The 11,517-nt window shown below is 42.4% G+C and overlaps 1 pseudogene; it reads right to left on the bottom strand.

Annotated features, from left to right (window-relative positions):
- Positions 1-5,682: 5,682 nt before the first annotated feature.
- On the bottom strand, positions 5,683-9,727 carry LOC118357765 (ubiquitin carboxyl-terminal hydrolase 31-like; annotated as a pseudogene).
- Positions 9,728-11,517: the final 1,790 nt, after the last annotated feature.

Genomic DNA, 11,517 nt, shown 5'->3' with positions numbered 1-11,517 from the left:
CCCTTCTCACCAGTGTGTGAAACACATCTTGGTACAAGTGCGTAGGCACTAATCAAGAGCCTCTCCCAGCACTAGCATTCTTTATTCCCCACCATATTAACGTTTCAGGAGTTATGTTCATCGAGTGTCTGAAAATGACTTAACTCAGCAGCAGTATCAAGGACTAAAGTCAGCCCTAGGAGACACCTGCAGAAGATTGATCCATACGATTAGATTGCCTGCCTAGAATTGACGGGCCAATAACCCAGGAAAGCAAAGCCCTACAGCAGACCTTAGACACACTAAACAGATGTTCCGAAGAGAGCATGTGGTTGTTCAGGAAGAGTTGACAAAAATCAAGAAAAGAGTTGACAATTCTTCCTCTTAAGTACCGTTTTTAGGGTTCACTTAGATCTGACAACTGGCAACAGATTATGGATTCAGCATTAGAAGAACTTGGCTACTGTTGGGCACGGATCATTGATTTGGCAAAAGTACCGTGGCTACTTTGAAGAATCTCAAATGTAAAATGTATTTTCATTTGTGTAACACTTTCTGTGTCACTTCATGATTACATGCGTGTTATTTCATAGCTTTGACGTCTTCACTATTCTAAAATGTAGAAAATAGTCAAAATAAAGAAAAACCCTTGAATGAGTAGGTGTGTCCAAACTTTTGACTGGTACTGTATATCAGGTCACACAACTGACAGCGCATGTGAGAGCAAAAAACAAGCCCTGAGGTTGAAGGAATTTTCCGTAGAGCTCCGAGACAGGATTGTGTCAAGGCACAGATCTGGAGAAGGGTACCAATCAATGTCTGCAGCATTGAAGGTCCCCAAGAACACATTCTTAAATGGAAGATGTTTGGAACCACCAAGACACTTCCTAGAGCTGGCCGCCCGGCCAAACTGAGCAATCGGGGGAAAAGGTGAAGCATGGGTGGAGGCAGCATCATGCTGTGGGATGTTTTTCAGCGATGAAGATGAACAGAGCAAAGTACAGAGATATCCTTGATGAAGTCCTGAGCACTCTGGAGCAGGTTCTCAGACTAGGGTGAAGGTTCCCCTTCCAACAGCATGCAGCCAAGACAACGCAGGAGTGTCTTCGGGACAAGTCTCTGAATGTCCTTGAGTGGCCCAGCCAAAGCCCGGACTTGAACCCGATTGAACATTTCTGGAGAGACATAGAAAATAGCTGTGCAGCAACGCTCCCAATCCAACTTGACAAGTGTTTGAGAAGAGCCGCAGAAAATGGGATAAACCCCCCAAAAACAGGTGTGCCAAGCTTGTAGCATCATACCCAAGAAGACTTGAGGCTGTAATCGCTGCCAAATGTGCTTTAACAAAGCACTGAGTAAAGGGTCTGAATACTTATGTACGTTTTATGTTTCTGTTTTGTTTCTGTTTCTGCTTTGTCATTATGGGGTATTGTGTGTAGATTGATGAGGGGGAAAAACAAATCCATTTTATAGCAAGGCTGTAACGCAACAAAATGTGGAAAGAATTCAAGGGGTCTGAATACTTTCCAAAATGCACTGTATTATTATTAGTGCATTGACATATACAAATCATCAACGTGTGCCCATGAATATTCAATATTATAGAGCCATATTAACAAACTAGCCATGTGATCAATATATATTTTACACAGGGACCAATATCTTGGACGATATCAATAATGTCTTTGCGTCTCAGGTCTCTTTGAAATCTCAATACAACAACTATGAACCCCCTCCATAATGTTAAAACGTATGCTTATGACCCATTGGGTTTTCATTCACTCGTGTGCTTTCGCGTTGAAGTGGGTATTCTATTTGTAACATACTGTAATGTGAAAAAGATACATCTTCCAATAGTTGAAATCATCAGAGATGAAATGTAATATAATCTATCACATATGACATACATCATATATTTTAACGGTTATTCCTTGGAAAGGGAGATTTTGAACAGGGCAACAGAAGGCAGTGTGGTTGCAGAGGTGCTGATTGAAAGGTAAGGATCGATAAAGGGCATCCCTGTTTCATCCCGGAAAAGATCACCATTTACTGTATCATGTCACAAAAACATCTGGGAGATTATAGCTAGACCCAGTATTTAGATAACAGGCTAATAAAGTATTCCACTGACAAAAATATTGTATATATCGTCTTTGGACCAGTAATAAATAGTATTTTTCAATGAATTAATCAAATAAACGAATTGGGGATATAGTCACTAAAACCATCTGTACATACTCTCAAACGATGACAATGTAATATTTCACAATAATACCAATTGATTTCTTAGATGTAGTTATTAGACGTTTGGCTGCAGAGGTCTATGGGGTAGATTGTCCCTTAAAAATATTTTTGAATCAAACATGAGACAAATTAATACAACACAGAAATCATTCATGTGCAAGTGAGTTGATTTACTTTAAGAAGGTGAATAAGCAATAATTAACATTCATTAAAAAAAACGACTCTCATACTCTGGATGTGCAAACAAAACATTAAAGGAAGCTTAAGCATGCTCTCTGATGCTGGGAAGATATGCAGTTAGAAATATATACACATCTAAAAGTAGCAGTATGACTTACTCGGTGTGGACATTAGCAAGAGTTGCTTGCATAATTTAGTGCACGCATAAGCAATTGCATGCAAAGACTACTGCTATACATGTCATCATGGTGATCAATTTTCTGAATCTACGTCAGTGGGTTCAACAAAGAAATCTGCTTGGTAGAGCATAAGCCAAAATATGCACAGGCACAAGCTGTGATGTCATAGAGAAAAACAGAAGAGGATAGGATAGATCCAAACACACCATTTATGGTGCTCATATAAAGACGCCCCCCTTTATTCATGTCTTTGATGTGTAGCTTTTCACATCGACCCCGTGTACGTCTATAGGAATGTTTAGAGATGTTTGGCAGTCTGAATGTGGTCCCCCAGGCCTTGACCACCCACAGTGACAGTGGTCACCAGCCGGAGATGAGGTGGAGAGGGGTTGTTAGGACAATCTGGGGGCTATGTCGTCACGCTATGCTGTCACTGCTCTTCCAAAATCAGTACAACCAGAGGGAGATGGGAGAATCACAGTCCCTACCTTCCAAAATCACTGGGCGATGTCACTTAATTTCTTGTATATTTCTAATGGGTCCCTTTAATGCTATTGGCAGGTATACACACACACCTCTAATCCTGGATGCATATAAGGCTCTATTTTCGGCTGGCGCTAGACAAGTGTCAAACGCACGTTAGTTTGCAATTTCGTCATGTAAAAACTGGCAGACTGGCATTTTCCAACCCAACGCTAGGTTTACCTGTCTAACATCAGCTCGTTTGCGATGAGGTGGAAAAGTGTCAATTTCATGCATCGCTAAGGGGAAGTTAAGACCCACAAAAAGCAGGTCTTAACGGTAACGCAGTTGATAATGGGATGCATTTTGAGAGAGGAAGCACAGCCTATCCAGCCATGCCACACAGTGAACATGGAAGGAGAGATCTGCCTTTTGTGCCAGTGAATCTCGCATTTAGTTTAATTTGTAAATTTTTTAAAACATTTTATTAAAAACCAAGCATAGCCTACCCAAGGCTGGTTTAGCAGCATTGCATAGGTGTCTTTTTATGCTGACCATTACCCAAAAGTAGCCTATATATAAAGGGGTTTTAAATGGTCTAGTGAGAGTGCTTTGAAATATTTGAGGTTTTTGCACTATGGATTAACACATATGGAATCATGTAAAAAAAAATGTTTTAAAGTGTTAATCAAATCTATATATATGTATTATTTGGAATTCTTAAAATAGCCACCCTTTGCACACTCTTGGCATTCTGTCAACCAGCTTCACGAGGAGTCACCTGGAATGCATTTAATTTAACAGGTGTGCCTTATTAAAAGTACATTTCTGGAATTTCTTTCCTTCTTAATGCATTTGAGCAAATCAGTTATGTTGTAACAAGGTGGGTGGGGGGTGGTGTACAGAAGATAGCCCTATTTGGTAAAAGACCAAGTCCATATTATGGCAAGAACAGCTCAAATAAGCAATGAGAAACGACAGTCCATCATTACTTTAAGACATGAAGTCTCTCATGAGGACTGCCACAGGAATGGAAGACCCAGAGTTACCTCTGCTTAGAGTTGAACTCCTCTGAACTGCACCTCATATTGCAGCTCAAATATATTCTTCACAGAGTTCAAGTAACAGACACATCTCAACATCAACTGTTCAGAGGAGACTGCGTGAATCAGTTCTACATGGTCGAATTGCTGCAAACAAATCACTACTAAAGGACACCAATCAGAAGAAGAGACTTGCTTGATTTATTTTGAATTCAAGGTACACAGCATTCTCCAGCGATACACCATTTCATCTGGTTTGGGCTTAGTGGGACTATCATTTGTTTTTCAACAGGACAATGACCCAGCACACCTCCAGGCTGTGTAAGGGCTAGTTTACAAATGAGAGTGATGGAGTGATGCATCAGATGACCTGGAGTCCACAATCACCCGACCTCAAACCAATTGAGATGGTTTGGGATGAGTGCTCAACATATGTGGGAACCCCTTCAAGACTGTTGGAAAAGCATTCCGGGTGAAGCAGGTTGAGATAATGCCAAGACTATGCAAAGCTGTCATCAAGGCAAAGGGTGGCTATTTTAAGAATCTCAAATGTAAAATATATTTTGATTTGTTTAACACTTTTTTTTGGTTACTACATGATTCCATATGTGTTATTTCATAGTTTGATGTCTTCACTATTATTCTACAATGTAGAAAATAGTAAAAACAAAGAAAAACCTTTGAATGAGTAGGTCTACTAAAACGTTCGACTGGTAGTGTATACTTGAAAAATGTTGTTACAAAATCACTATTGTTAAATCGGGATTGTTTAATCATAGTAAAAGTTGAAATACCATGACAACCAAGAGTTGTGAAACTGGAATGATTAATGATGTAAATCTGTAAATGGAGCTGCTCTATTGAGATGATCAGTCCTGGACAACTAATACCAGTTTGGGATTATAACTCTCCCTGCACTGATAGCTCTACTATATCTAATTAGGGATTATGATATGTACTGGTGTTTGTTTCATGGTTCCATGTATTAAAATACTCTGCCTGGTGTGGAATGTTTTGAACTATTTGAAAGTGGATCCCTATACGGTAGTTCTGAAAAGTACAAAGAAAATACTCTGCCTGGTGTGGAATGTTTTGAACTATTTGAAAGTGGACCCCTAAACGGTAGTTCTGAAAAGTACAAAGAAAATACTCTGCCTGGTGTGGAATGTTTTGAACTATTTGAAAGTGGACCCCTAAACGGTAGTTCTGAAAAGTACAAAGAAAATACTCTGCCTGGTGTGGAATGTTTTGAACTATTTGAAAGTGGACCCCTAAACGGTAGTTCTGAAAAGTACAAAGAAAATACTCTGCCTGGTGTGGAATGTTTTGAACTATTTGAAAGTGGACCCCTAAACGGTAGTTCTGAAAAGTACAAAGAAAATACTCTGCCTGGTGTGGAATGTTTTGAACTATTTGAAAGTGGACCCCTAAATGGTAGTTCTGAAAAGTACAAAGAAAATACTCTGCCTGGTGTGGAATGTTTTGAGCTATTTGAAAGTGGACCCCTAAACGGTAGTTCTGAAAAGTACAAAGAAAATACTCTGCCTGGTGTGGAATGTTTTGAGCTATTTGAAAGTGGACCCCTAAACGGTAGTTCTGAAATGTACAAAGAAAATACTCTGCCTGGTGTGGAATGTTTTGAACTATTTGAAAGTGGACCCCTAAACGGTAGTTCTGAAAAGTACAAAGAAAATACTCTGCCTGGTGTGGAATGTTTTGAATTATTTAAAGTGGACCCCTAAACGGTAGTTCTGAAAAGTACAAAGAAAATACTCTGCCTGGTGTGGAATGTTTTGAGCTATTTGAAAGTGGACCCCTAAACGATAGTTCTGAAAAGTACAAAGAAGCCCGTTAACTAGCTCTGGTTACTGAGTAATAATCCATGTTTGATCTATTGTGTGATTCACAGGGTTTGTCATCATTTCACTGCTTAACAAATGTACGTGCATCTAGCTACACAAGTTCATTTCAATGTCTGCCCAAGCGAACTTCCTTTAAAAGTATGTTACAGAACCAGGTAAAAAATGTAATTACATGTGAAGTTCATAAATGTATATAATACTATATAATAATCCATTTGATTAATATCATTTTTCAAAAAAATAATTAACAATGCAATCCATACAAAGTGCTTTTCAATCCATTAAATAACTATATAACAAAGTGGACAGTGACAGACTGTCAGATGTGGCAGCTTGGGGCCAATGAAAAGCTAGAGGTCCTTTTCAAAAGTCTCTCCTGAAGAGGAGATCTAGTTCGATGTTTGAGACACCGTAGAGCTGCACTACAGAGAACGTTTTTGGGTCCCCGGGGATATTTCACTTGGGTTTCTGGGTGGTTTGTGTCGAATTGATGGGGATCTTTCGGGGTGGCAGCAACTTCTTTTCCGGAGGTTTTTTCCCCATTGGCAGAGGCTTTCTCTTCTACGCCCATCTCCGATCCGGATGACTTGGACTTGGCGGAGGACAGTATTGAGTGCTTGGCTGGGTTCGACGTCTTGGAAGATTCCTTGTCTTTGGCTGTGGGCGTGTTCGTCTGGGCCTCTGGGTTCCCCTGCTGGGCCCTCTTGGCTGCTCCGTCCCCCGCCCCCTCTCCAGTCCCCCTCCCAGCCCCCTCCTCCAGGCTGCCTTTAGCCTCTCCTGTCCCTGCTTGGGCTGTTGTGGTGGGCTTCCCCCTGTCCGTGGACTTGCGTGTCTCTTTCTGCCTCAGGGTACTCTTGAAGAAGTTGACCCCCTTTTCCTCAGTCTTGCTGTTCCTTTGAGATCCCCTGGGGGGGCTCTGCTGTTGGTGCCACGGCCAAACTGGACGATCGCAGGCTGGCCATGGAGGAGCTACTGCTATTGCTCCTCCCTCCAGCCCTGCACTCCAGCCCTCGCCCCGCCCTGCTTTTGCCCCTGGCGCTCCTCTCGGCTGCTCTGGTTCTCACTGATGCAGAGCTCCTCTCCGCCGTCCCGCTGGGCGACGTCTTCCTCAGGGTGTGTGCCGAGCAACTGTGGGACCCAGGGGAGCCGTCCTTCGTTTGTTTTGCGGTTGCAACGTCTCTGGAGTCTGCAAGGGCTCCTTTTTGGAGGGGGTGGCTGTTTTGGCGGAGGAGGTCTTGCTGGTTTTGGTGACTGCATCCTCGCTTTTTTCTTTGAGGTCGGACGCTGTGGCCGCCATGCTTTTGGCTTGGATTCGAGAAGGCGAAGATACGTGGGTCGCAGAGGTGTGGGATGGGGTAGGCAAGGGGTTGGACGGGCGCTTCTTGGGGCTCTTCTCGGTTTCAACAGTTTTGGCCAAGCTTCTCCTGGCCCCAGCGCCCTCCCCTCCCCCCACTCCTCGTTGTTTGGGTTCCTTAGTGACCGTTCCTCGACCCGGGTTGCCTGGCTCCACGATCGTGGCCACGTTATTGTTACCTCCTGCCAGGCTGGAATTCCTCAGCTCTGCCTGGGGAACAGGCTTGGAGAGCACCTGCTCCAGGAGCCTTTTACCCTCCACCACCACCAGGGGTGTCTTACCTCCGACCTTTACCTCGGGTTTCGTAGAGCCGCTGAAGCAGGAGGTGGAGACCTTGTCATCAGCTGCCTCGCCTATCTGAGACTCCAGGGAGAAGTGCGAGGGCGAGTTGGAACGCAGATGGAGCTTGGCTGAGAGGGACCAGGTAGGCTTGGAGCTGTTCTCACTGATGGCCATGTTGGAGCGCAAAGAGAAGGTCTGTCTCTGGATGCTCCGCATTGCCAGGAGGGTGGAGAAGCCTCCTCGACAGAAGAGGAAAGAGAGATAAAACTAAAGCGCTGGTACTAGACTGAGTGGACTCAGAACCTGCATGTTAATCACCTCTATCAGCAGGTTTTAAGCTAGTAAAGGCTGATATTAAATAATTATAATAAATAAAAAATAATAATAATTCTGCTATACAAAAATGACTGAAAGTAAGTTACTGTATAAACAGTGCATTCGGAAAGTATTCAGACCCCTTGACCTTTTCCACATTTTGATTTGTTACATATTCTAAAATTGATTAAATTAATTGTTTTATTCATCAATCAACACACAGTACTCCATAATTACCAAGCAAAAACAGGTTTGGGATTTTTTTTTGCAAATAATGAATACCTTATTTACGTAAGTATTCAGACCCCCCTTTGCAATGATAATCTAAATTGAGCTCAGGTGCATCCTGTTTCATTGATCATCCAACTTGATTGGAGTCCACGTGGTAAATTCAATTTATTGATCATGATTGGAAAGGAACGCACCTGTCTATATAAGGTCCCACAGTTGACAGTGCATGTAAGAGCAAAAACCAAGCCATGAGGTCGAAGGAATTGTCCGTAGAGCTCCGATATAGGATTGTGTCGAGGCACAGATCTGGGGAGGGGTACCAAAAAATGTCTGCAGCATTGAAGGTCCCCAAGAACACAGTTGCCTGCATCATTCTTAAATGGAAGAAGTTTGAAACCACCAAGATTCTTCCTAGAGCTGGCCGCCTGGCAAAACTGATTAATCGGGGAAGAAGAGCCTTGGTCAGGGAGGTGACCAAGAACCAAGTGGTCACTCTGATAGAGCTCCAGAGTTCCTCTGTGGAGATGAGAAAATCTTCCAGAAGGACAACCATCTCTGCAGCACTCCACCAATCAGGCCTTTATGGTAGAGTGGCCAGATAGAAGCTACTCGTCAGTAAAAGGCCCGCTTGAAGTTTGCCAAAACGCAGCCAAAGACTCTCAGACCATGAGAAACAAGATTCTCTGGTCTGATTAAACCAAGATTGAACGCTTTTGCCTGAATGCCAAGCCTCACGTCTGGAGGAAACCTGGCACCATCCCTACGGTGAAGCATGGTGGTGGCAGCTTCATGCTGTGGGGATGTTTTTCAGCGGCAGGGACTGGGAGACTTGTCAGGATCGAGGGAAAGATGAATGGAGAAAAGTACTGAGAGATCCTTGATGAAAACCTGCTCCCGAGTGGTCAGGACCTCATACTGGGTCAACGGTTCACCTTCCAACAGGACAACAACCCTAAGCACACAGCCAAGACAACGCAGGAGTGGCTTTGGGGCAAGTCTCAATGTCCTTGAGTGGCCCAGCCAGATCCCGGACATCAACCTCTTCGAACATCTCTGGAGAGACCTGACAATAGCTGTTCAGTGACACTCCATCCAAACTGACAGAGCTTGAGAGGATCTGTAGAGAAGAATGGGAGAAACCCCCCAAATACAGGTGTGCCAAGCTTATAGTGTCAAACCCAAGAAGACTCGAGGCTGTAATCGCTGCCAAAAGCTTTGTCTGAAAACTTATGTAAATGTGATAATTTATATATACATACATATACATATACATACATATACATATAAAAACCTGTTTTTGCTCTGTCATTATGGGTTATTGACTGTAATGTAACAAAATGAGAAAAAAGTCAACGGGTCTGAATACTTTCTAAATGCACTGTGTTTTGTATCAATTTTACTGTGTTCGTGCAAACATATTTGGCATCACAGAAATGTAACATCTTGACAAATATGGATGAGTGGCTCTCTCTCACCGTCGTCTTCGCTGTGTTCTCCAGCAAACTCAGTCGACTCAGAGAGGGATGCCAGCGAGGTGCGTCTGGATGAGCCGGAAGAGGCCTGGCTGGGAGGACGACTCCCCATCAGCCTGCTCATCCAGTGTTCACACAGAGACGAGCTGGTTGAACCTGGAGGAGCCAACAAAGGGCATATATTTTTATCTGTATATATACACTAGGGCTGCACAGTTAATCAAATTCACATCGAAATCGCAATATTGACATGCACAATATCCATATTGCAAGAGATCCGTATCGTATCCAATATTTTGAAATGCCAATCAGCCGCATGTAACGTCCGATGGTTAAAATTGATGGGAAGATGGATGGAGCCAAATACAGGACCATTCTGGAAGAAAACCTGATGGAGTCTGCAAAAGACCTGAGACTGGGACGGAGATTTGTCTTCCAACAAGACAATGATCCAAAACATAAAGCAAAATCTACAATGGAATGGTTCAAAAATAAACATATCCAGGTGTTAGAATGGCCAAGTCAATGTCCAGACCTGAATCCAATCGAGAATCTGTGGAAAGAACTGAAAACTGCTGTTCACAAATGCTCTCCATCCAACCTCACTGAGCTCGAGCTGTTTTGCAAGGAGGAATGGGAAAAACATTCAGTCTCTCGATGTGCAAAACTGATAGAGACATACCCCAAGCGACTTACAGCTGTAATCGCAGCAAAAGGTGGCGCTACAAAGTATTAACTTAAGGGGGCTGAATAATTTTGCACGCCCAATCTTTCAGTTTTTGATTTGTTAAAAAAGTTTGACAATATCCAATAAATGTCATTCCACTTCATGATTGTGTCCCACTTGTTGTTGATTCTTCACAAAATAATACAGTTTTATATCTTTATGTTTGAAGCCTGAAATGTGGCAAAAGGTCGCAAAGTTCAAGGGGGCCGAATACTTTCGCAAGGCACTGTATATTATCACCTAATGTTGTGTTAGATCTTTTTAACAACTTAAGTTCTTGTGAACATTACACGTTTTGAACTTCTATTAGCTATTTATGGCCTGTAGGACTCATTTACCTGAGCTCATACAACTCGTTTTTGAGATTTAAAAAAAACGTAATGTATGGATTATTTTGACTGTAACAAATACTCAGATAAAACATATTGTGCTATTTATCACAGACTACTTTGTGTCAAAGTTTAACAAGGACTCTCCTCCTCACCAGTGTCACGATGAAAGATATGATCAAGAGCCTCACATACAGTGTATCGCTTGGTCATTGTGCTGCCACAGAATGAATTGTGAGCAAAGCCTCAAAACAGCTTTATATACCAGAGCCGCGAGAAACGTTCTACATACTATTGAAACAACGTTGCGATTGTTTGTGAAAATGCCAACAGGTGTGGTTCCCATGGGGGAAAGATTCACCTTAAGAGGGTTATTCTATTAGGGAAAGGTTCCCATAGGGGTTGCCATGGAAGCCAAGAAGGGGAGTGAGGTGTGTGTATGTGCTCAAACACACATGCGTGTTTGATCTGGGAGAGGAAGTGTGCCCATCTGATGATTGGGCATGTGCAATTTTATACACTAATTGTAGTCTCACCCATTCATTTCTAATGACCGGTCATTTTTGACCGGGAACACCACAGGTGTATTATTAGGTGTACAAAAGTTAAATAAAACACCCAAAATGTAATAAAAATCATCCAAATGTATTTTGTGTGTTCAGATGCCCTGTGTGGACAAAGTCATGGAGACTTATGACAATCATATGAAATGAACTACATTTTCCAGCGATAACTTGTAAATCTATCCAATTCGACCGGAACACAGCAGGATTATTTTATATAGGTCTCAGCTACAAAGAAATAGACTCCAATTAAGCCCTCTTGATGTTTGTAAAGTCAAATTAAAATGAAGATTAT

Source organism: Oncorhynchus keta, chromosome 24 (assembly GCF_023373465.1).
Source record: "Oncorhynchus keta strain PuntledgeMale-10-30-2019 chromosome 24, Oket_V2, whole genome shotgun sequence".
Lineage (NCBI taxonomy): Eukaryota > Metazoa > Chordata > Actinopteri > Salmoniformes > Salmonidae > Oncorhynchus > Oncorhynchus keta.
This window is presented reverse-complemented; position numbering and strand designations above follow the sequence as displayed.